We start from the raw sequence: 22738 nt of genomic DNA, 5'->3' as shown, positions 1-22738 counted from the left end.
TTATCCTTGTCATGGTTTTTGCCATGGTGCAGCCTTATCTGAGAAATTCCTTTGATATAACACAGCAGTATCATACTATGGAACCTAATTATTCAGATTATTTTATATTCTACATTACCATATACTGGATGAGTGAGAAATTACCAAACCTTTTTTTTGAAAATTAATAAATGAAAGGAAACTAAAATTAAGAGGAGCTAAGCTACTTGCCCAGATTCATAGCTAGTAGGAAGTGGGAGCAATATTTTATTTTCAACTCATGCTCTCTCCACAGAACTAACAGTCAAATCTGTGAGTATAGGTTAGAAGGGAAACCAATACCTTGATAGCAGAATATTCATAATGCATCTTTCATGCACAGTGTGGAAATGGGCTGGAGATTTGCATAAAAATGATTCTGGGGACTCACTTAGGTTTATAACTGTCTCTCCATCTTTGATCAGTCCTCAGGTCTCAAGAAATCCACATATAATTATACATATATACGCATACACAGATACATATATATGTATGTGTATATATATCCATTTGATACTTAAAATTTTTTTAATGAGCATCTGCCCCTCAATACCACCAAGATAAAGTAAATAATTGTAATTATGGTCTATGGGCCTTTCATAAACTGGTCCCTATCCACACTCATCTCTCAATACTGCCATCCTCATATCATAACTACTTGTCGGAGTACACTATTTGCTTCTCCTCTTATCCATACTCTGCTTTTCTTCTGAGTCTTACAAGTTTCCTCAGTTTGAAGCACTCTGATTCCCACAGCTGGGTCAGGTGACTCTCACAATGCCCTATATCTGCCACACGTCATAATTGTCTTTTCATTTATTAGATTTTAAACTTCCTGAGGAGAAAGATTTGTGTCTTTTTCACCAGTGTGACCTTAGCTTATATAATAATGTAAAGCTATATAAGATACTCATTATATATTTTGAGGTACTTGTAAAGGTAAACATGAAAGATTCTGAATGAGCAAATGTACCAATGCAACCCACAAAAAAGCCTTTAAACTCCTAGGGATCTCATAATTTGATCCTACCTCCTGGGAAATCTTTCTGACTATGAGCCCACTTAGGAAATAAAGCACATCATGGAAGTTATGATTCCCTTTATGATAATTTTGGCTAGACCTTTAATTTAGAAGAGCTCAATGTTCTAAGGTATAAAACAAGAGACTGTCATTATCTTCATTCATACTGCTGGTCTATAGTCACCATCCAAGGCCTGTTGGTCTACAGCAGGGTACTTGGGGTTCATCTCAACATGTATATGCCTTAGCCACTCTTAAAACTAAAGAAGAATAGTAAATAAAATGTTTAAAATGAGAAATAGAGGCAGGGATAGCAAAAGGAACAATTTTAGGGGGAGCAAAGTACTGGGAGTTTGGATTAACAGATGCAAAATGCTATATATATAGTATGGATAAACAACAAGGTCCTACTGTATAGCACAGGGAACTATATTCAACATCATGTGATAAACCATAATGGAAACGAATATATATATGTATAACTGAGTCATTTTGCTGTTAGCAGAAATTAACACAACATTGTAAATCAACTGTACTTCAATAAAATTTTAAAAAGGAACAATTAACTTAAAAAACATTCGCTATTTTACTTTCATACTAAAAATTTATTTCTAAAATCTGATAGTAAAACAAAATGACATATATGTCCCTAATAAACAAAAAATGTATGAAAAAAAAACCAACTCTCTTCCCTACAGAAAATTCTAAAAAAACAGGCTGAATGAATACTTCTTACACATGCTCACACAGATGCATCATATATGCTGGGAGGACAATGCATATGTGTGCATGTGTAGTAATCTCTTATTATGCTATGCTCAATAAGCAACTCATAAGATGCACACATGAATATAACTGAATCCATTGGTAGATAGGAGGTATAGGAAATCAAGATAAAGAGTTTTAAAGAAGTTTCAAAGCTTTGGAATGGCATCAAGAAACGGCTAAGGCCTAGTGAATCCAATGAACAGAATATTATACAACATTTTGAAAGTTGAAAGCCTTGAGTCTGGGCCCACCTTTTCCTACTGTCCTATACCTGCTCAGTTTATACAGGGACTTTTCCTGTTTTGCTTTGTGTGAAGGTTAAAAATCAGTTATGAGAAGTTTTGAGATTTTAGGAAATAAATGAGAGAAAGAGATAGGAAAAATGGAAGGAAGGGAGAGAGGGAGGAAGGGAAGGAGGGAGGGAGGGAGAGAAGAATGAAAGAAAGGAAAATTTGCTTCTCAGCTCAGCCACTTTTAGGGGCCCCAAATGGCATTTTATGTTGGGCTCCTATCTTACAAATGCCTCTGTCAGAGTTATGTGAAGGGATAATTTACCTCATCCAAATTAAGGAATGCTTTAATATCATTTAAATGCACATAGAGGAAAACCAATTTCAAAGTACGCTTTGTGTGGTATTTAAAACTAGCAGATACCTAAACTTGCTGTCATATTACTGATCCATTAAGGGACTATGGCATTTAAAGTTGTTCATTCAGAAAATTACGATTTGAAGCAGGAAATGAATGAATGATTACATTATCATCAAAAGAAAATGTTATACATGGAAACAGAATGCTGGGAAAAAGCCAATGCATCTGGGTCATTTATTATTTTTCTTATTATGAATAAAAGTGAAGAGATTTTTGACATAGAAGGTGGTTTCCCACAATAAAATTAGCCAGAAAGGTAGAAAGAGCATATCAGAACAAAAATTCCCTATTAGAAAAAATCTGAAGCTTAAACTCTTCATTTTGGAAAAGGGACGAGGAAGGAAATGCATGCCCACCCCTGCAGCAGTGTAAGCACCACTCCCAGCTCCCTTTGCATCTCTCCTTATCCAGACAGCCAGGCTGTGCATATTTATTTTATTTTATTTTTTTAGTTTTTTTTAAAACATCTTTATTGCAATATAATTACAATGGTGTGTTAGTTTCTGCTTTATAAAAAAGTAAATCAGTTATACATATACATATGTTCCCATATCTCTTCCCTCTTGTGTCTCCCTTCCTCCCACCCTCCCTATCCCACCCCTCTAGGTGGTCACAAACCACCGAGCTGATCTCCCTGTGCTATGCAGCTGCTTACCACTAGCTATCTATTTTATGTTTGGTAGTGAATATATGTCCATGCCACTCTCTCACTTTGTCACAGCTTACCATTCCCCCTCCCCATATCCTCAAGTCCATTTTCCACTACTGGGCATATACCCTGAGAATACCATAATTCAAAAAGGGTCATGTACCAAAATGTTCATTGCAGCTCTATTTACAATAGCCAGGACATGGAAGCAACCTAAGTGTCCATTATTGGATGAATGGATAAAGAAGATGTGGCACATATATACAATGGAATATTGCTCAGCCATAAAAATAAATGAAATTGAGTTATTTGTAGTGAGGTGGATGGACCTAGAGTCTGTCATACAGAGTGAAGTAAGTCAGAAAGAGAAAAACAGATAACATATGCTAACACATATATATGGAATCTAAGAAAAAAAAAAGTTCATGTGCATATTTAAAACTCCACTTCCATTTTCATGCCTGTGAACAAGCAGGTACTAACAGCACACCTGGGAACAGGAGGTCTTATGCATATGCAATGTTTACCTGAAGACAGAAGTTTTGATGAACACTTGGAAAACAAATATTCATCTCACTGGAATACAATTTGTGAATTTTTCAGCAGTTTCATGAAAAACTGAAAACTACTTGAGAAGAATAAATGAGCAATTTCACACAACTCTAGTTTGCTTCCTCTTGTTTCCTGTTTTACTGTGTTATGCATGGTAGAAAATCTTTAAAAAATGTCTTATGTTACTGACCCAGCACTTTCTGAAAGTGGTTTTGTCATCCTTCAAGTCCTTAAAGAATAGATGAAAGTAAAAATCTGAAAGTGTTTGCATTGAGAAAAATGAAAGTTGAAAGCCACAAAGAAGAATTAGGAACACAGAGATGGCAGCTACTGATAAACATTCAACATTTAATGAACATTTCAAAATGGATCTTCAATGAAAAGAAATGGTCTGCTTTAGTAGAAAAAGAAGAATATTAGAAAATAATTCCTAGGAGACAGAGCTTATGTAGAATTACTAAAACGTACAAGGGAGGATTATAGCCTGTGGAATCCATAACTGAATTAGCAAAGACATTATTCGATATAATATTTCACCCAGCATTGAAAAATGAAAATACATTTTGTCCTAATGAAATTTAAGAATATTTTCAAAATTCAATGGCAAATACACTTGAGCACAACCTGATAGAATTGTTCTCTTTCAAAAGACTATATTTAGATTAGATTTTTATGTCTTTTTTTCCTGAGAAGTGAGAATAGTAGTTTCCAGATGGACTGGAAATTAACTTTCACTTCTTCCCTCAAACATCAAAGATGTTACCCTGCTGAAAAGGAATCACTGCCAATGAACCACAGTGTAGGGCTCTGACTATGGGGAAAATGGTAAAAGAAGAATTTTTCGCATACTGCAATGTTTTAGCCCATCTTTTATTCTCTCTAAATGATGACACAGTGTATGATAATTTATTGGTAGTCATATTCTATATCAAAATCCACATGTACCAAATCCCTCCCAAAGCAGTTGTACAAATAAGACTGTACTGTGAATTAGAAAAGGAAATCTCCAATCTTCCTTAGTAAGGGGAGAAAATGTACTCAGATATCATTGCAACAGAAGTTGTTCTTGCCTTCACTTTCCAATTTCCAATTCCAGAGAAAGAGAAGAGTCAAAATCAAAAGATGGTATGGTAATATACTAAGAGACTAATATGATATTCTGTTTAAAAATCCTCAATTTTAGGTTATGGCATAGATTATTAGTAGGAAGTTTAATGACTGGAATGTGACTTGATTCTGGTAGATCCCATGAAAAATATGGAGTAACTAGAATAAACACTGGGAGTAGGGATATTGATTTTTTCTGATGATGTTTATGATATTTTCACATTTGTGATTATGTGACTATGCCATTGCTGTTACATGGCATGGATTTAGGATACAGGTCTATTTTACCTGTAGTTTTAATAGTACAAGTTGCAATTTATCAAATGCTCAGTATGTGTCATGCTCTATTCTAAGCCTTTTATAAGTCTCTAATTAGTAATCCATGATGATGCTGTAAGATCTGATTATCTCATTTTTGCAGGTTTAAACATAGACACACAGAAAGATGCAGTCACTTTCTCATGGACACAAAGCTCACAGAGGTAAGCTAAACCCTGAGCCCAGCCTGTGAGGGGCTGAATTTGAGCTCTTAACAGCCCTGCTTTTTTGCCTGTGTCACATTAGTCTTATTCAAAATTTGTTAAAGTTCTATGAGTTAAAACATTTGGCTGAATCATTTGACTTGATTTTTGAAATGACCTTAATAAAATTTGATAAATCATGTTATATCTATCAACAAAGAACCTAGCAGCTTACACTGTAAAATACATCAATGGAGTTTTGTTTCTTCACCTACATTGCACCACTTAAATTATTTTAAGTTATTATAAAACATTAGTTGTGGTGAGAATGAAGTATTTAAGTACTTTTATAAAATGTTTTGAATGCAGTGGATATATTATATGGCTCTTTGTAAATCCTTAAATATGTAATGACCCTTTCAACTCTACATCAAGCTCTTAGTTTTGATACACACACACAAATTATTTCTAGTTCTTTAGGTTCCAAAATTTACAAGACACGTGATGAAGGGGCCTGTATTTTACAACTGTGCTTACTGTTAGGAACCTTTTTAGATCACTATTTTATTCTTTGGCAAAGATCAGTAGAAGTCACTTATTTTGCTTTTGGTAGGCAGAAATAGAAGGGAGACCATTGATGGGCATAATTCAAAATCATGTACTATGTGGGATAAGTATTCGGGAGTCACTGGAACAGTGAAAGTGGCAGCCTGTAAAAGTATTTTGGATTCATTTGAAAAGGAGTATGGCAGAATAACCCATTCCACAAGATTGGACTGTCTCTGTAGACATTTTGATGGCTCTCTGCAATAAATGTAGATGTGCATAGATTTTCTACATGTTTGAGTGATCTAAGTAACTTGTATATAAAGCATCTGTACCATGGTGCCCCCTAAATATCCTAAAATCTTGAGAATATAATGAAATTTGTTGAGCAACAGCATTTGGAAGTTTCAGAGAGGCAGGGAGAGATAAAATATTTGATTTTATTATTTTTAATTTATTCATTTATTTATTTATTTTTAATTAATTTTTAAACATCCTTATTGGAGTATAATTGCTTTACAATGGTGTGTTATCTTCTATGTTCCCATATATCCTCCCTATTGCATCTCCCTCCCATCCTCCCTATCCCACTCCTCTAGGTGGTCAAAAAGCACCGAGCTGATCTCCCTGTGCAATGCAGTTTCTTCCCACGAGCTATCTATTGTACATTTGGTAGTGTATATATGTCCATGCCACTCTCGCACTTCATCCCAGCTTACCCTTCACCCTCCCCATGTCCTCAAGACCATTCTCTATGTCTGCATCTTTATTCCTGTGCTGCACCTAGGTTTTTCAGAACAATTTTTTTGTTCATTTTTAGATACATATATATGTGTTAGCATATGGTATTTGTTTTTCTCTTTCTGACTTACTTCACTCTGTATGACAGACTCTAGGTCCATCCATCTCACTACAAAAAACTCAATTTCATTTCTTTATATGGCTGAGTAATATTCCATCATATATATGTGCCACATCTTCTTTATCCATTCAGCTGTCGATGGACACTTCAGTTACTTCCATGTCTGGTTATTGTAAATGGTGCTGCAATGAACATTGGGGTACAAGACTCTTTTTGAATTATGGTTTTCTCAGGGTATATGCCCAGTAGTGGGATTGCTGGGTCGCATGGTAGCTCTACTTTTAGTTTTTTAAGGAACCTCCATACTGTTCTCCATAGTGGCTGTATCAATTTACATTCCAGCCAACAGTGCAAGAGGGTTCCCTTTCCTCCACAACTTCTCCAGCATTTATTGTTTAGATATTTTGATGATGCCCATTCTGACTGGTGTGAGGTGATAACTCACTGTAATTTTGATTGGCATTTCTCTAATGATTAGTGATGTTGAGCATCCTTTCATGTGTTTGTTGGCAATCTGTATATCTTCTTTGGAGAAATGTCTATTTAGTTCTTCTCTCCATTTTTGGATTGGGTTTTTTGTTTTCTTCATATTGAGCTGCATGAGCTGCTTGTAAATTTTGGAGATTAATCCTTTGTCAGTTGCTTCATTTTGCAAATATTTTCTCCCATTCTGAGGGTTGTCTTTTCTTCTTGTTTATTGTTTCCTTTGCTGTACAAAAGATTTTAAGTTTCATTAGGTCCCATTTGTTTATTTTTGTTTTTATTTCCATTTCTCTAGGAGGTGGGTCAAAAAGGATCTTGCTGTGATTTATGTCATAGAGTGTTCTGCCTATGTTTTCCTCTAAGAGATTTGTAGTGTCTGGCCTAACATTTAGGTCTTTAATCCATTTTGAGTTTATTTTTGTGTATGTTGTTAGGGAGTATTCTAATTTCATTCTTTCACATGTAGCTGTTCAGTTTTCCCAGCACCACTTATTGAAGAGGCTTTCTTTTCTCCATCGTATATTCTTGCCTCCTTTATCAAAAATAAGGTGATCATATGTATGTGGGTTTATCTCTGAGCTTTCTATCCTGTTCCATTTATCTATTTTTCTGTTTCTGTGCCAGCATCATACTGTCTTGATTACTATAGCTTTTTAGTATAGTCTGAAGCCTGGGAGCCTGATTCCTCCAGCTCTGTTTTTCCTTCTCAAGATTGCTTTGGCTATTCGGGGACTTTTTTGTTTCCAAAGAAATTGTGGCATTTTTTGTTCTAGTTCTGTGAAAAATGCCAGTGGTCGTTTGATAGAGATTGCATCAAATCTGTACATTGCTTTTGGTAGTATAATCATTTTCACAACATTGGTTCTTCCAATCCAAGGACATGGTATATCTCCCCATCTGTTTGTATCATCATTAATTTCTTTCATCAGTGTTTTCTGCATACAAGTTTTTTGTCTCCTTATGTAGGTTTATTTATAGATATTTTATTCTTTTTGTTGAAATAGTAAATGGGAGAGTTTCCTAAATTCCTCTTTCAAATTTTTCATCATTAATGTATAGGATTGCAAGAGATTTGTGGGAATAAATTTTGTATCCTGATACTTTACCAAATTCATTGATTAGCTCTAGTAATTTTCTTTAAGATTCTCTAAGTATAGTATCATGTCACCTGCAAACAGTGACAGCTTTACATCTTCGTTTTGGATTTGGTTTCCTTTTATTTCTTTTATATCTATGAATGCTGGTGCTAAAACTTCTAAAACTATGTTGACTAAGAGTGGTGAGAGTGGACAACCTTGTCCTGTTCCTGATCTTAGAGGAAATGGTTTCCGTTTTTCCCCATTGAGAATGATGTTTGCTGTGGGTTTGTCATATATGGCCTTTATTATGTTGAGGGAAGTTCCGTCTATGCCTACTTTCTGGAGGGTTTTTTATCATAAATGGGTGTTGAATTTTGTCAAAAGATTTTTCTGCATCTATTGAGGTGATCATATGGTTTTTCTCCTTCAATTTGTTAATATGGTGTATCACATTGATTGATTTGCATATATTGAAGAATCCTTGCATCCTGGGATAAAACCCACTTTATCATTGTTTATGATCCTTTTAATGTGCTGTTGGATTCTGTTTGCTAGTATTTTGTTGAGGATTTTTGCATCTATGTTCATCAGTGATATTGGTCTGTAGTTTTCTTTTTTTTTTTTTTGTAGTTTTCTTTTTTTATGACATCTTTGTCTGGTTTTGGTATCAGGGTAATGATGGCCTTGTAGAGTGAGTTTGGAAGTGTTCCTCCCTCTGCTATATTTTGCAAGAGTTTGAGAAGGAGAGGTATTATCTCTTCTCTAAATGCTTGATAGAATTCACCTGTGAAGCCATCTGGTCCTGGGCTTTTGATTGTTGGAAGATCTTTAATCACAGTCTCAAATTCAGTGCTTGTGATTGGTCTGTTTATATTTTCTATTTCTTCCTGGTTCTGTCTCAGAAGGTTTTGCTTTTCTAAGAATTTTTCCATTTTTTCCAGGTTATACATTTTATCGGCATAGAGTTGCTTGTAATAATCTCTCATGATCCTTTGTATTTCTGCTGTGTCAGTCATTACTTCTCCTTTTTCATTTCTAATTCTATTGATTTCCATCTCCTCCCTTTTTTTCTTGATGAGTGTGGATAATTGTTTATCAATTTTGTTTTTCTTCTCAAAGAACCAGCTCTTACTTTTATTTATCTTTCCTATTGTTTCCTTCATTTATTTTTCATTTATTTCTGATCTGATCTTTATGATTTCTTTCCTTCTGCTTACTTTGGGGTTTTTTTGTTCTTCTTTCTTTAATTGCTTTAGGTGTAAGGTTAGGTTGTTTATTTGAGATATTTCTTGTTTCTTGAGGTAGGATTTTATTGCTATAAACGTCCCTCTTAGAACTGCTTTTGCTGCATCCCATAGGTTTTGGGACAACCTTTTAAAGTGTCATAAATAGTTACAGTTGAGAGATTAATTTATGTAGTGTATGAGACATAATCTCTGCATTCAAGAAACATAATGGTCCTTTGCATGCCTTGCTCGAAAACAATTTTTACATGCCCAATAAAAGTTCATGGTTCATGTCTTAGGCACCGAGTCAATTGAAATCAGTATAACTGATGAGCCAAATATAGTCACATAGTAGGCACTCAAACACGTAAGTCTGTTACATGTTACTCACAAAAGACATTTATGCTGAATTAAATGAGTAACTATACACATTTACATGATATGATATAACATGACATACGACATGTAATATAATTAATTTTTGTTGACACTTGCTATTTGCCAGATAAAACACTGAAGGTTTGCAAATATTATGTCTGAAATAGGTCTTATTATTCCTGTTCTCCAGAAAAGAAATTCCAGGATCGTGTTTTCCATTTCTGCTAAAAGTCCTCCTTACCTACAGTTTACCTTGTTTAGTTCTGACCCAGTTTCTTTTAGACATTGAACTTGTTATCTATTGTCCTTCACTTTTTAAAAGTGCATTTGTACTTATGTTTTATGTGGACATGAAAGCATATTTAGTCTTTATTGGTATGTTATCATAATGATAATATATGCCCGCTAAAAACTGCTAAGGCACATTTTAAAACAAACTGACAGGAAGAAAATGTCAGATAATTTAGCTTGCTACCTATTTGAGATTACATAGCTCAAAGACACAGGAGTGGCAGGCAACTAATTAAAGTAGAAAATAGCTAATAGAAGACTTTCAGGCCCTTAATACACCAAAGAGAAGGCATGATACCATAAAATAGACGGAGCATAAACAGCTATTTGCAGTACATTTCATACAAAGTAATAATGAAACACAAGGGGACACATCAGGGAGCCGCACTGTGCGAGAAAATGTCAATAGTGGAGACAGTTGAACCCTGAACAGAGGGTTGTGTTGCAGCAAAGCTCCATGGGAGCTTCTGGCAAAACAGCTAACTCCTTGAAGACAGAAATGTGAAAACAATGAGCTGGACATTTGCTGACAACAGAAATCCCACAGATCATTGTAAAAATAGCACCATTGGGCCAAATGAATGACTCTGAAGTCATCCATGGTCCCTTTTGCTGTGTCCTCCAAGTGGCCTTCTCTGTAACTGTTTAATTAAACAATGAAAATTGAAAACACTGTAAAGGAATCAAATGTGTCTCAACACTTTATAGGAAAGAAGTTGTGATGTGTTTTCATAATTATTCTTACTGGAATCAGAAAAAAAGTTAATTGCCTAATCCAGGTAATTACCAAAATTAGACACCTGTTAAAAATAATTCTGTGATTTTCAACTACTAAACAATGTGTAACAAAGGGCTGCTGATAGACAGCTAGTATGGTTCATTTTTCTGGGTGTAATTTAATGTAAAGAATGGTGAAGTTATAGAGAAAAGTGGTTAAATGACCAGACAGGTATTCGTTGACATCCTCATTAACTGTCTATATACTCTGACAACTACTGAGGCTAGGCATCAATTTTATATTTGTAGGTCTTTTCAGAGAAACTCACATGCAGAGATTTAAAAGAGAAAAGTAAATTTTATATGACCTTGGGACAAGGAAAGTTTTGTTGTCCCAAATATTTTGCTGGCTCTTGTAGGACACTGGATTTAAAAAAGCCCCCCTCTGCCAAAGCAAACTATATGCTTTTTAAAACACTATGAATATGTTATAATTTGTTAGGAAGACTAATCTTAAGATATATAAAAATTCTCCTGTGTTAGGGAGTAATTGTACCAAATATATCCAGGTCCTAACCCTTGCATCCCACAAATCCTACATTATATGGCAAAAGAGACTTTGCCAATATGATTAAGAATCTTGAAATAGGGAAACTGCCCTTCATTATTTTCCTGGTGGTCCTTAAATGCTATCACAATTGTCCTCATAAGAGGGAGGCAGACAGAGATTCTATTACAAAAGACAGGGGTGATGTGATGACCTCAGCAGGGAGAGAGATTTGAAATGCTGTATGGTGGACTTTGATGATACAGGAAGAGGCCATGAACCAAGGAACATATACATAGAGAATAGAAAAGGCAAAAAACTAAATTCTGACATATCAGTTTTGGCCCAGTTTCAGACTTCAGGAACTGTAAGAGAGTAAATTTGCATTGTTTTAAGCAATCTAGTGTGTGGTGATTTGTTACAGCAGCCATAGGAAACTAATAGAACATAACATTTTTTCCACTTTTATTGAGGTATAATTGACAAAATTTAAAGTATACATTGTGGTGATATGATAAACATATACATTTTGAAAGGACTCCTGCCATCCATTTAATTAACACATCTATCACCTCCAGTCAGGACCTCCATTACCTTCTTAGATAGTAGTAAACTCCCTCAGTTTTTGTTTATCTTGGAAAGTCTTTATTTCTCATTTACCTTTTTAAAAAATATATTTATTATTATATTTTAACATCTTTTCTTTTGGTTGTTTATTTTTGCTGTTGTTTTTTGTTGAATGTCAGGGTCCCTCCTTAGGTTGGGAACTCCATAAGGACAGGGCAGTGTCTGCTCTCCTTAATCTTTTTTTTTTTTTTATATTTATTAATTTTTTTTGTATTTTTGAATTTTTATTTAATTTATTTTTTTTATACAGCGGGTTCTTATTAGTTATCCATTTTATACATATTAATGGATATGTATATCCATTACATATTAATGGATAATTGTTTATCAATTTTGTTTTTCTTCTCAAAGAACAATTCTCCCACTTCATCCCACCCCCACCCCCACGCCCCCACCACCACTTTCCTGACTAGGTGTGTATATGTTTGTTCTCTACATCTGTGTCTCTATTTCTGCCCTGAAAACCAGTTCATCTGTACCATTTTCTAGGTTTTTTAACATCTTTATTGGAGTATAATTGTTTTACAATGATGTGTTAGTTTCTGCTTTATAACAAAGTGAATCAGCTATACGTATATATATATCCCCATATTCCCTCCCTCTTGCATCTCCCACCCACCCTCCCTATCCCACCCTTCTAGGTGGTCACAAAGCACCTAGCTGATCTCCCTGTGCTATGCGGCTGCTTCCCACTAGCTATCTATTTTACATTTGGTAGTGTATATATGTCCCCTAGAGTCTGTCGTACAGAGTGAAGTCAGAAAGAGAAAAACAAATACCGTATGCTAACACATATATATGGAATCTCATTTACCTTTAAGGGATAGTTTTGCCTGATACAGTATCCTCGCTTGACAAAAAAGCCTTGGGAAGCTTTCTGGGTCAGATGATAGGCCCATCCCTCACACTTGCTCAATGTGCCTGTTCCTATTGTGTTGGGAAAGAGACATTTGTGACCAGTTAATGTGGTGTCAACCCAAAGACAAAGGTGATGCCCCAATTCCCTTCATTCTGGGCCTGGTGGGTGGGGTCATCAGGCTGGGGTCCTTGGGGGTGATGCCTTAAGATTTCTGTCATTGTTCCCCACCCAGGACAGCCCTGGTGACAGATCTCAGGTGATTGTTAAACTTGAAGAATCAAAATGAGTAATAAAAAATTTTAGCATTTTACTGTATAAAAACACTAGGGCTTCCCTGGTGGCACAGTGGTTGAGAGTCTGCCTGCCGATGCAGGGGACATGGGTTCATGCCCCGGTCCGGGAAGATCCCACATGCCGCAGAGCAGCTGGTCCCGTGAGCCATGGCTGCTGAGCCTGTGTGTCCAGAGCCTGTGCTCCACAATGGGAGAGGCCACAACAGTGAAAGGCCTGCGTACCACAAAAAAAAAAAAAAACATAAAAACAAAACTCTAAGAAAGACATCAAAGTCTGTAATATCTGTGTATAAAACAAGGTACAATAAGCTGTGGGGCTCTGGCAACCACCCCGAGTTGGAGAAGACAGAGCTCAGTTCCTTGGGCAGCCCCCAGACCATCCAGAACATCGGGTGTTGGTCCAGTCTTTTGTTTCTATCTTGAGGGAGGAGCCTGGGTGTGAGGGGTTTCCTCCCATTTGCTCTACACTGTGTCACGTGGGTAAGTGGCTTGGCTGGATGCTATGAATGTTCCTACCCTCTTGTGGGAATCCCATCTTCATTTTACAATGGTCTAGGTGCTATGGCTTCCCAACTTTTCTCTAGAGTTTTCACAGAGGTGTCCTAGTCTGTAGTTTTTGTCAACTCCATATGTATCTTCAGGGAAGGAAGACAGCTTCCTAGTCTGCTGTCTGGCTGACTTCACACCCCCATGGGCTCACCTTTTAATATTTCTGAAGTAGGGATGACTTTTCAAATGGTGTCTTCTAATTGACTATTTTTTCTCCCCTTTGTGATGTATAAAATAACAGTATATCTTAAAAAAAGACTGATTTAGATTCAATGAAATACAGAAATTATATGCCTTTAATTAGAAAACCTCAATTCCTTCATCTGTAAAGTGGGAACAAGATATGAACCAAGTTCTTAAGTTTCCTGAGAACTCACTCTAATCATGTATGTAAGGAGTACATGTTTGTGCCTTTCCCTTCCCTTTATCTCTAGTCTTCAGCAGAAAAAGCACATAAACTAGTAAATGGGTTCACTCATAATCACCTACTTTATTAGATAACAGGTACTCAGAAGAGTTAGAAAATATTGAGAAAATAGGTTTTCAGTAAGTTATAAGATGGAACTACAAGAATACCTTCATTTCACTTGAAATAAAAGTATTTCATCATGAACTAAGGTATTCTTCCAGAAAGAGAGGCTCAACGTGGAACAAGCATGAGTCTCAGAAATGTTTTAATCTACAATCCTTTTCTTTACACCTTTCTTTCATCTTTCTGCATAGTCCATCAGGAAGTAAGGATAAACTCCATAATAGTTTCCTTGGATAATCTCAATAGTTCATAGAGCACTAGAGAACTGTTTGTGTACTGAATCAATCTGTAATTGGTGGGAATTCACTAACTTGAATGAAAATTGAAATAAAATATTTTATTGGATAAGCTAGTTTCAATATTGATTCGTTCAAAACAGGCAATTTGACAAACAAAATAATTTTATTGATAAATTAGGGGAAAAAATTCCATTCATTTTTTAAAATTAATTTTTATTGGAGTATAGTTGCTTTAAAATGTAGCTTCTACTGTAGAGCAAGATGAATCAGCTTTACATATACATATACCCCCTCTTTTGCAGATTTCCTTCCCATTTAGATCACCACAGTGTATTAAGTAGAGTTCCCTGTGCTATACAGTATGTTCTCATTAGTTGTCTATTTTATACATAGTATTAATAGTGTATATGTGTCAATCCCAATCTCGAAATTCCTCCCATGCTCCCCCTTTCCCCCTTGGGATCTGTACGTTTGTTATCTACATCTGTATCTCTATTTCTGTTTCGAAAATAAGATCATCTATACCATTTTTCTAGATTCCACATATATGCATTAATATACAATATTTGTTTTTCTGACTTATTTCACTCTATATGACACTCTCTATGTCCATCCACAACTCTACAAATGACTCAATTTCGTTCCTTTTAATGGCTGAGTAATATTCCATTGTATATATGTACCACATCTTCTTTATCCATTCCTCTGTTAATGGACATTTAGGTTGCTTCCATGTCTTGGCTTTTGTAAATAATGCTGCAATGAACATTGGGGTGCATGTGTCTTTTTGAATTATGGTTTTCTCAGGGTATATGCCCTGTAGTGGGATTGCAGAAGCCTACATACTGTTTTTCATATTGGCTGTATCAATTTACATTCCCACCAACAGTGCAGGAGGGTTCCCTTTTCTCCACACCCTCTCCAGCATTTATTGTTTGTAGATTTTTTGATGATGCCCATTCTGACCAGTGTGAAGTGATACCTCATTGTAGTTTTCATTTGCATTTCTCTGATAATTAGTGATGTTGAGCATATTTTCATGTGTTTGTTGGCCATCTGCATGTCTTCTTTGGAGAAATGTTGTCTAGATCTTCCACCCATGTTTTGACTGGGTTGTTTGTTTTTTTGATATTGAGCTGAATGAGCTGCTTGTATTTTTGGAGTTTAATCCTTTGTCAGTTGCTTCATTTGCAAATACGTTCTCCCATTCTGAGGGTTGTCTTTTATCTTGTTTATGGTTTCCATTGCTGTGAAAAACATTTTAAGTTTAATTAGGTCCCATTTATTTATTTTTGTTTTTATTTCCATTATTCTAGGAGATGGGTCAAAAAAGATTTTGCTGTGGTTTATGTCAAAGAATGTACTACCTATGTTTTTCTCTAAGAGTTTTATCATGTCCTGCCTTACATTTAGGTGTTTAATCCATTTTGAGTTTATCGTTGTGTGCGGCATTAGGAAGTGTTCTAATTTCATTCTTTTACATGTAGCTGTCCAGTTTTCCTAGCACCACTTATTGAAGAGGCTTTCTTTTCTCCATTGTATATTTTTGCCTCCTTTGTCATAGATTAGGTGACCATAGGTGCATGGGTTTATCTCTGGGCTTTCTATCCTGTTCCATCAATCTATATTTCTGTTTTTGTGCCAGTACCATACTGTCTTGATTACTGTAGCTTTGTAGTGTAGTCATTTATGATAAAAAGTCTACAGAAAGTGGGCATAAAGGGCAACTACCTCAACACAGTAAAGGCTATATATGACAAACCCACAACAAACATTACTCTCAATGGTGAAAACCTGGAAGCATTTCCTCTAAGATCAGGAATGAGACAAGGGTGTCCACTCTTGCCAATATTATTCAACATAGTTTTGGGAGTCTTAGCCACAGCAATCAGAGAAGAAAAATAAATACAATGGAATCCAAATTGGAAATGAAGTAAGACTGTCACTGTTGGCAGATGTCATGGTACTATACACAGTAAATCCTATAGATTACACAAGAAAACTATTAGAGATAATCAGTGAATTTAGTAAAGTCTCAGAATGCAAAATTAGTACACAGAAATCTCCTGCATTCCTATACACTAACAACAAGAATCAGAAAGAGAAATTAAGAAAACATTCCCATTTACTATTGCAACAAGAAGAATAAAATACCTGGGAGTAAACATACCTAACGAGGCAAAAGGCCTGTATGCAGAAAACTATAAGACTGATGAAAGAAAGCAAAGATGACACAAATGGAGATATATACCATGTTCTTGGATTGGATGAATCAATATTGTGAAAATGACTATACTACACAAAGCAGTCTACAGATTCAGTGCAATCCCTATCAAATTACCAATGGCAGTTTCCAGAGAGCTAGAAGAAATATTTTACAATTTGTATGGAAACACAAAAGACCCTGAATAGCCAAAATAATCTTGAGAAAGAAAAACGGAGCTGGAGGAATCAGGCTCCTTGACTTCAGACTATAATTCCATTCTTAATTTATAAATCAGCACAGGCTAAATGTTATCCCTGTAAATGAAGTAAAATGAAAGAACTAAGGACAATTTTAATTTGGGATGGAGAGTAGCTCACACAATGGTTTTGCCTAGGTCTAGTTATGACAGTGTGCTATATTTTACAATACATCTCCTTAAAATATTTTCCTTTTAATTTAATTACTACCTATTTAGAGGTAGAAATACTTATTTACTTGAATGAGGCTGTTTACTCGAATGTGAGCATTGAATGTATCGTGTTTTGTGGCCCCATAACCTAAATTAATGTTTAAAGTGTTATTTCAACCCCCCAAATGAAGTTTAATATCTTTAAATGAAGGTTGCATAGAATAAAAGATCTAATTCAAAATGATTGGGCTTCCCTGGTGGTGCAGTGGTTGAGAGTCTGTCTGCCGATGCAGGGGACACGCGTTTGTGCCCCCGTCCAGGAAGATCCCACGTACCGCGGAGTGGCTGGCCCCGTGAGCCATGGTCGCTGAGCCTGCACGTCCGGAGCCTGTGCTCCACAACGGGAGAGGCCACAGCAGTGAGAGGCCCGCGTACCACAAAAAAAAAAAAAAAAAATGATTAATGCACATGTACCCTTTCACACATATTCCAGATAGCGCAATCACTGGTAAGTGGTAGTGCAGTTGCTTGTGAAATGGATAAGCAAGTTCTTATGATCCCACTCCATTCAAGTCTTATCCTAGCTCCAAAGTTCAGTATCTTGAAATAATTGATTTTTCTCTTCTCCCTGTATGGTCAACAATTCACCATGCAATAATTCACTAGTTTTTATTTAAAACATCCCAGCATTTGTTCCTTATTTTTCTTTCAGCTGCCACTGTTTAAGCCCAGCCTCATATATAGAATTACTGCAATAGCTTCTTGATTAGTTTTCCTCTCCAGCCTTTCCCCTCTCATCATTTCTGCATCCAGTGACATAGTAACATTTCTAAATTACTATTTTCATCCTGCTATATTTCTCTGCTTAAAAACTTCCTATGGTTGTCCTTGTGGGATAACATCCAAATTCCTCAGCTTGGCACAAAATTTCTTCTACCACCAGACCCTGTTTGCTCATTTGACAAATATTTATTGAGACCTGACCATGTGGTTAGCATTCTCAGTCTCTTGCAACTCCATACACCCTGAAAGATTTCACTTTCTGGTTAGAGATTTTTGAAAATATTCCAGTTAAGTTAAAAAGCAGAGCCAGATAACCATTTCAGAGTTACTATAAGACAGTGTGTGTTACTGTGTGCATGCATGTGTGTGTGTACTTGTACATAAATATATTCTACAAATACATATTGATGGCAGTAATAACATGTTTTATACTGCATTGAAGTTATTACAGTTTATAACGCACATATAGGTGTGCTTTATTTTAATCCATCTGATCGGAACAACAATTAGAAATAGGGATAAATTGATGTTGAGGAGAGAAGGAACTTTATGCGAGATAAATATTTTTGCTCTATAATCTGGAAAGATAGAGCTGAATACAACTATGGCTGATTTGTAGATTGCTACTTTGTCTGTTAAAGCAAGTGTTATGCGAGAATTGTTTTCCACTGCGACAGCTATACATTTTATAGTATGTATCCAACACACTTCACCAGATACTTTGGCAGAAGCAATTTTATGAATTCATACATTTCTTCTTCCTGGTCACGTGGAAAGTCTCTAAACCTATATTATCCCATCTCCCTTGCCGGTAGGTTGGGTCACATGATTGAATTCTGGCTAAGGTATGTGGATGGAAGTAAGACTAGCCCTTTATGGATCTGAACTTTTTACTTCCACTATTCTCAAGGCTTCTCTTCACCTGTTAGGGTATCTTTGGAAGGCCCCTGTTTCTTATGACTTAGCGACCAATATGTAGGACTGTCTGACTTGCTTCAGACTTTGCATGTGTAAGAAATAAACTGCATTTCATTAAGTTACTGAAATTTTTAGGGTTTTCCATTACTGCAGCATCCTGACTAATGAAAACATATTCTGTATTGAATGCAAATTCTTATGCTAGCTGTAACACTGTCACTTTCTTTATTCTCAATAAAGTATGTGAGAAAACAAGCAAGAATAGCATTAAAACAAACTTAGGGCTTCCTGGTGGCACAGTGGTTAAGAGTCTGCCTGTCAATGCAGGGGATACGGGTTCAAGCCCTGGTCTGGGAAGATCCCACATGCCACAGAGCAACTAAGCCCGTGCACCACAACTACTGAGCCTGCGTGCCACAACTACTGAAGCCCGTGAGCCTAGAGCCCGTGCTCCGCAACAAGAGAAGCTGCCGCAATGAGAAGCCCACGCACTACAATGAAGAGTAGCTCCTGCTCGCCACAACTAGAGAAAGCCTGCGTGCAGCAACAAAGACCCAATGCAGCCAAAAATAAATAAATAAAATAAATAAATTTATAAAAAACAAACAAACAAACTTAACCTTGCATCAATTCTAACTATATGTATATATACTATGTTATGTACATATACACTATCTGTGTGTGTATTTATATACTTACATATTCTATACATCACTATGTAAATACATATATGTAGGTATATGCAATTTAAAAACACATACATGCATATATGTATAAAAAGAAATAATGTACAAACTTCAAAACCATTATTATTCATAAATACACCAAATTCACTACATGCTATGAACTTTACCTACATTAACTCTTTTAATCCTCACAATCACCTTAAGAGGCATTTTCTCATGTAAAACAATTTTAAGATGAGAAAACTGAGGCAAAAAGAGGTTAAGTGATTATGATTAGCATCATTAGAGACACATTACTTAGGATGCACCACATAACTGAGGGGACTGGGATGTGAATGAAGACGCTGAACATCAAGATCTTCCTGGAAAACTCTTCTCAGCCAAATGAGGGTGGCTGGCTCCTCCTCATTTGTTTATTGCCTTTCTCCTTTTACTAAGACCTAAAACTTATGAGAGCAGAGGCCTTAGCTTTGCTGGTTACTCTTCCTTAACACAGTGGCTGAAACATAGTATGTTCTCAATAAATATAGTTTAATTGAGTGGATGGATGAGTGAACAAATTAATACCGTATTTTGGCAGAAGTTATTAGGGTGATTTAAGTTTTATAGCCCTGTGCATTACAAAGAACTGGAGCATATTCATGACACGCATGGAGGTTTTCTCTTTACAAATGAGAACTTCACTGTGGAGATTACACAAAACTTTATCACGCAAAATTATTAAAGCTTACAGATCTCTTTGGAGCCCTGGAGGCAGAAAGTAACATAAACCACTTTGTGAAGTTGGAATTATTATCCTTGTTTACTGATGAGGAAACAGAGGCTCACAGACTTTCAATGAGTTATATAAAATCTCACAGTTGATTGTGGATTTGAAACCAGACAGTCTATTTCCTAGCTTGGTACTCATATTCTATCAGCACAAAATGAACACTCTGTTAATAATGGAGGTTAATGATAGTGGTTTCATGGAGATGAGGAAGGATTTGGCTGGCTCATTAAAAACGTCATACAACTTCACTCCTTCATCTATTCTCTTCTGCTCTCCTTAAAACTTTTCTCACAATTATTGCCTCTTCTCATACTTATTATTTTGTATACTTTCACAAATTCACATGCTTCTGATGTGAACTCTGTCTGTCATACCTTCAAATGTGTCCCCTTTTAAAATTTCACTAGTAGGCCCTAAAATAGGCCTTCACAGCTTCTCACTTCTAGTCTATGTTTTGCAAATGACCCCTTTGCCAGTCTTAGTCAAAACTGAAAATTTAGGCCAATTTAGTTTCTAAAGTACGTTTGTAATTATCCATTCAAAATCCTCAGACCTTCCCAAAATCTACAGGTAAAGCTCACTCACAAATCCTACTAATTCTGGCATTTTCAGCCCTCTACCTACAGTTCCTGTCTAAGTTCTTTCTCAAAGATTCTATCCACAGACAAGCTTTTCTCACCACACAGTGCCACTCCTTGAGCCATCTTCATGCCATTTTGAATAATGAAAACATTGCAAAAATATGCATGAACCAGTTTACTTCCTTGTATCAAAGTCTTCTTTATTAAGGCTCAACTCAGGAACTCTTTCTTAGATTCCCTCTTTACTGCTCTGTCCCTTCCCCACAACACACTGCAAATTACCTCTTTTCATTGGCCTCTTGTGAGGATTTGCCCAATCTATGCTATGCTTTTTACACTGTATTCCTGTTATTGGTACATTGGTCTCTTTTCCTTCTCTAAAGGATAAATTTTTCGATTCACTGTTGTATCCCCTAGAGTACCTAGGAAAGGACTATTTTTGAGCAATTATAGAGTAACTAAAATAGCTTGCATTTCATGTTTTAGATTAACCAGAGATTTTTAGTGGAGGGAATACTTTGACTTAAGCATAGAGAATATAAAAAAAAAAAATACAGTAAAAATTGGTTTGGTATGCAATAAATAAATATAAATATAATTTAAGTGGACAATACCCAGGAGTAAAATTATATTTCACAATTTAAAGGTGATCAAGAGGAATCCAAAAAAGCAGATAGTCAATCATAGTTTTGAATGACCCCCAAAACACACATTAATATTTACTAAAACCAAATTCTATTTTTAAAGTAATCCTTGACGAAATAGTAGGACACATTTTTCTAACTAAAAGTCCTGCTATTGTTAGGTTATTGTACTATTCTATAATACTATGCCAATTATAACATCATTTGTATAGCATAGTCATTAAGTTTAGTGTTATCCTTACAAGTGAATAAGTTGTGTCTTATATACTGAATTGCTTGATAGGTTGTTTTTTTTTTTTGTTTTATTTTTTTACATACCTAACTTAAAGGATTCATTATTAATTTAACAGAAACTTTTAAATGTCTCTTTAATTTTAAAATACTTTAGACTTGAATGCACGCTTTAATGCATATTTAACTCTAAACTTGTGATCTTTAACTCTATACAGCAGTCCAAATTTAGCATATTTGTCACAATCCAAAAGATGAAATATACACATAGATATTCTCCATACTAAGAAAAGGATGTTTTTCCATGTGATAAAACCATCTATAACATATAGATTAAAAATATATTCATGCTAGATGTTCTTGAGTCATATATTTCAATGACTGACAGTCTTTAGCAAAGCAGCAAAGCAACATTTCATGGAATCACAGACTTTCAGGAATTCTTTTTTCAAAAAAATAGAAGACGTTCTCAGTACATGTGATACTTCAGCCTTTGCTAAAACTTGTTCATACTCCCAACTGTGTTCTGTCTCTTCTCTCAGTATAGAGAGATGTAAATGTGCTCAACTTCTCTGTACTAGCCCTGTGTTCACTTAGATTTCTGGCCTCCTGTGGAGAGTTGCCATTTTGGTGTTTGTGTTGACAAGAGCTCACACAAATTACAAATGTAAATTAGAACATCTCATGACCAAATTCAACACAGCTTGTCTGTTTCATCTCTCAGATGGAAAAGCAATTAGCCATTCAAACTGGTGGTTTTGGTAGCATCAATACCATTAATGAAGGTGCAACAATATTTAAACACCATTGGCTAACAAAGTTTTTTGTTTTAGGCGGTTAAACGGAGTTGAATACTATAAGCTTATTTTTCATGACTAATAAAATTTCAACATTGAGTCAATTTTCCTAAAGGTATACAAAATAACATAGGATGAGGCAAATATTTTTAGAAAGAGAATGAAATGCAAATATTCCAGATAGACTTTTTTTGAAAGGGTGAGGGAGTAGAGCTGGCTGTGGCTACTCTAATTTTGTCTGTTCTTTGGCAAATTA

Source organism: Phocoena sinus, chromosome 18, assembly GCF_008692025.1.
Source record: "Phocoena sinus isolate mPhoSin1 chromosome 18, mPhoSin1.pri, whole genome shotgun sequence".
Lineage (NCBI taxonomy): Eukaryota > Metazoa > Chordata > Mammalia > Artiodactyla > Phocoenidae > Phocoena > Phocoena sinus.
Note: the sequence above shows the minus strand (reverse complement) of the source record.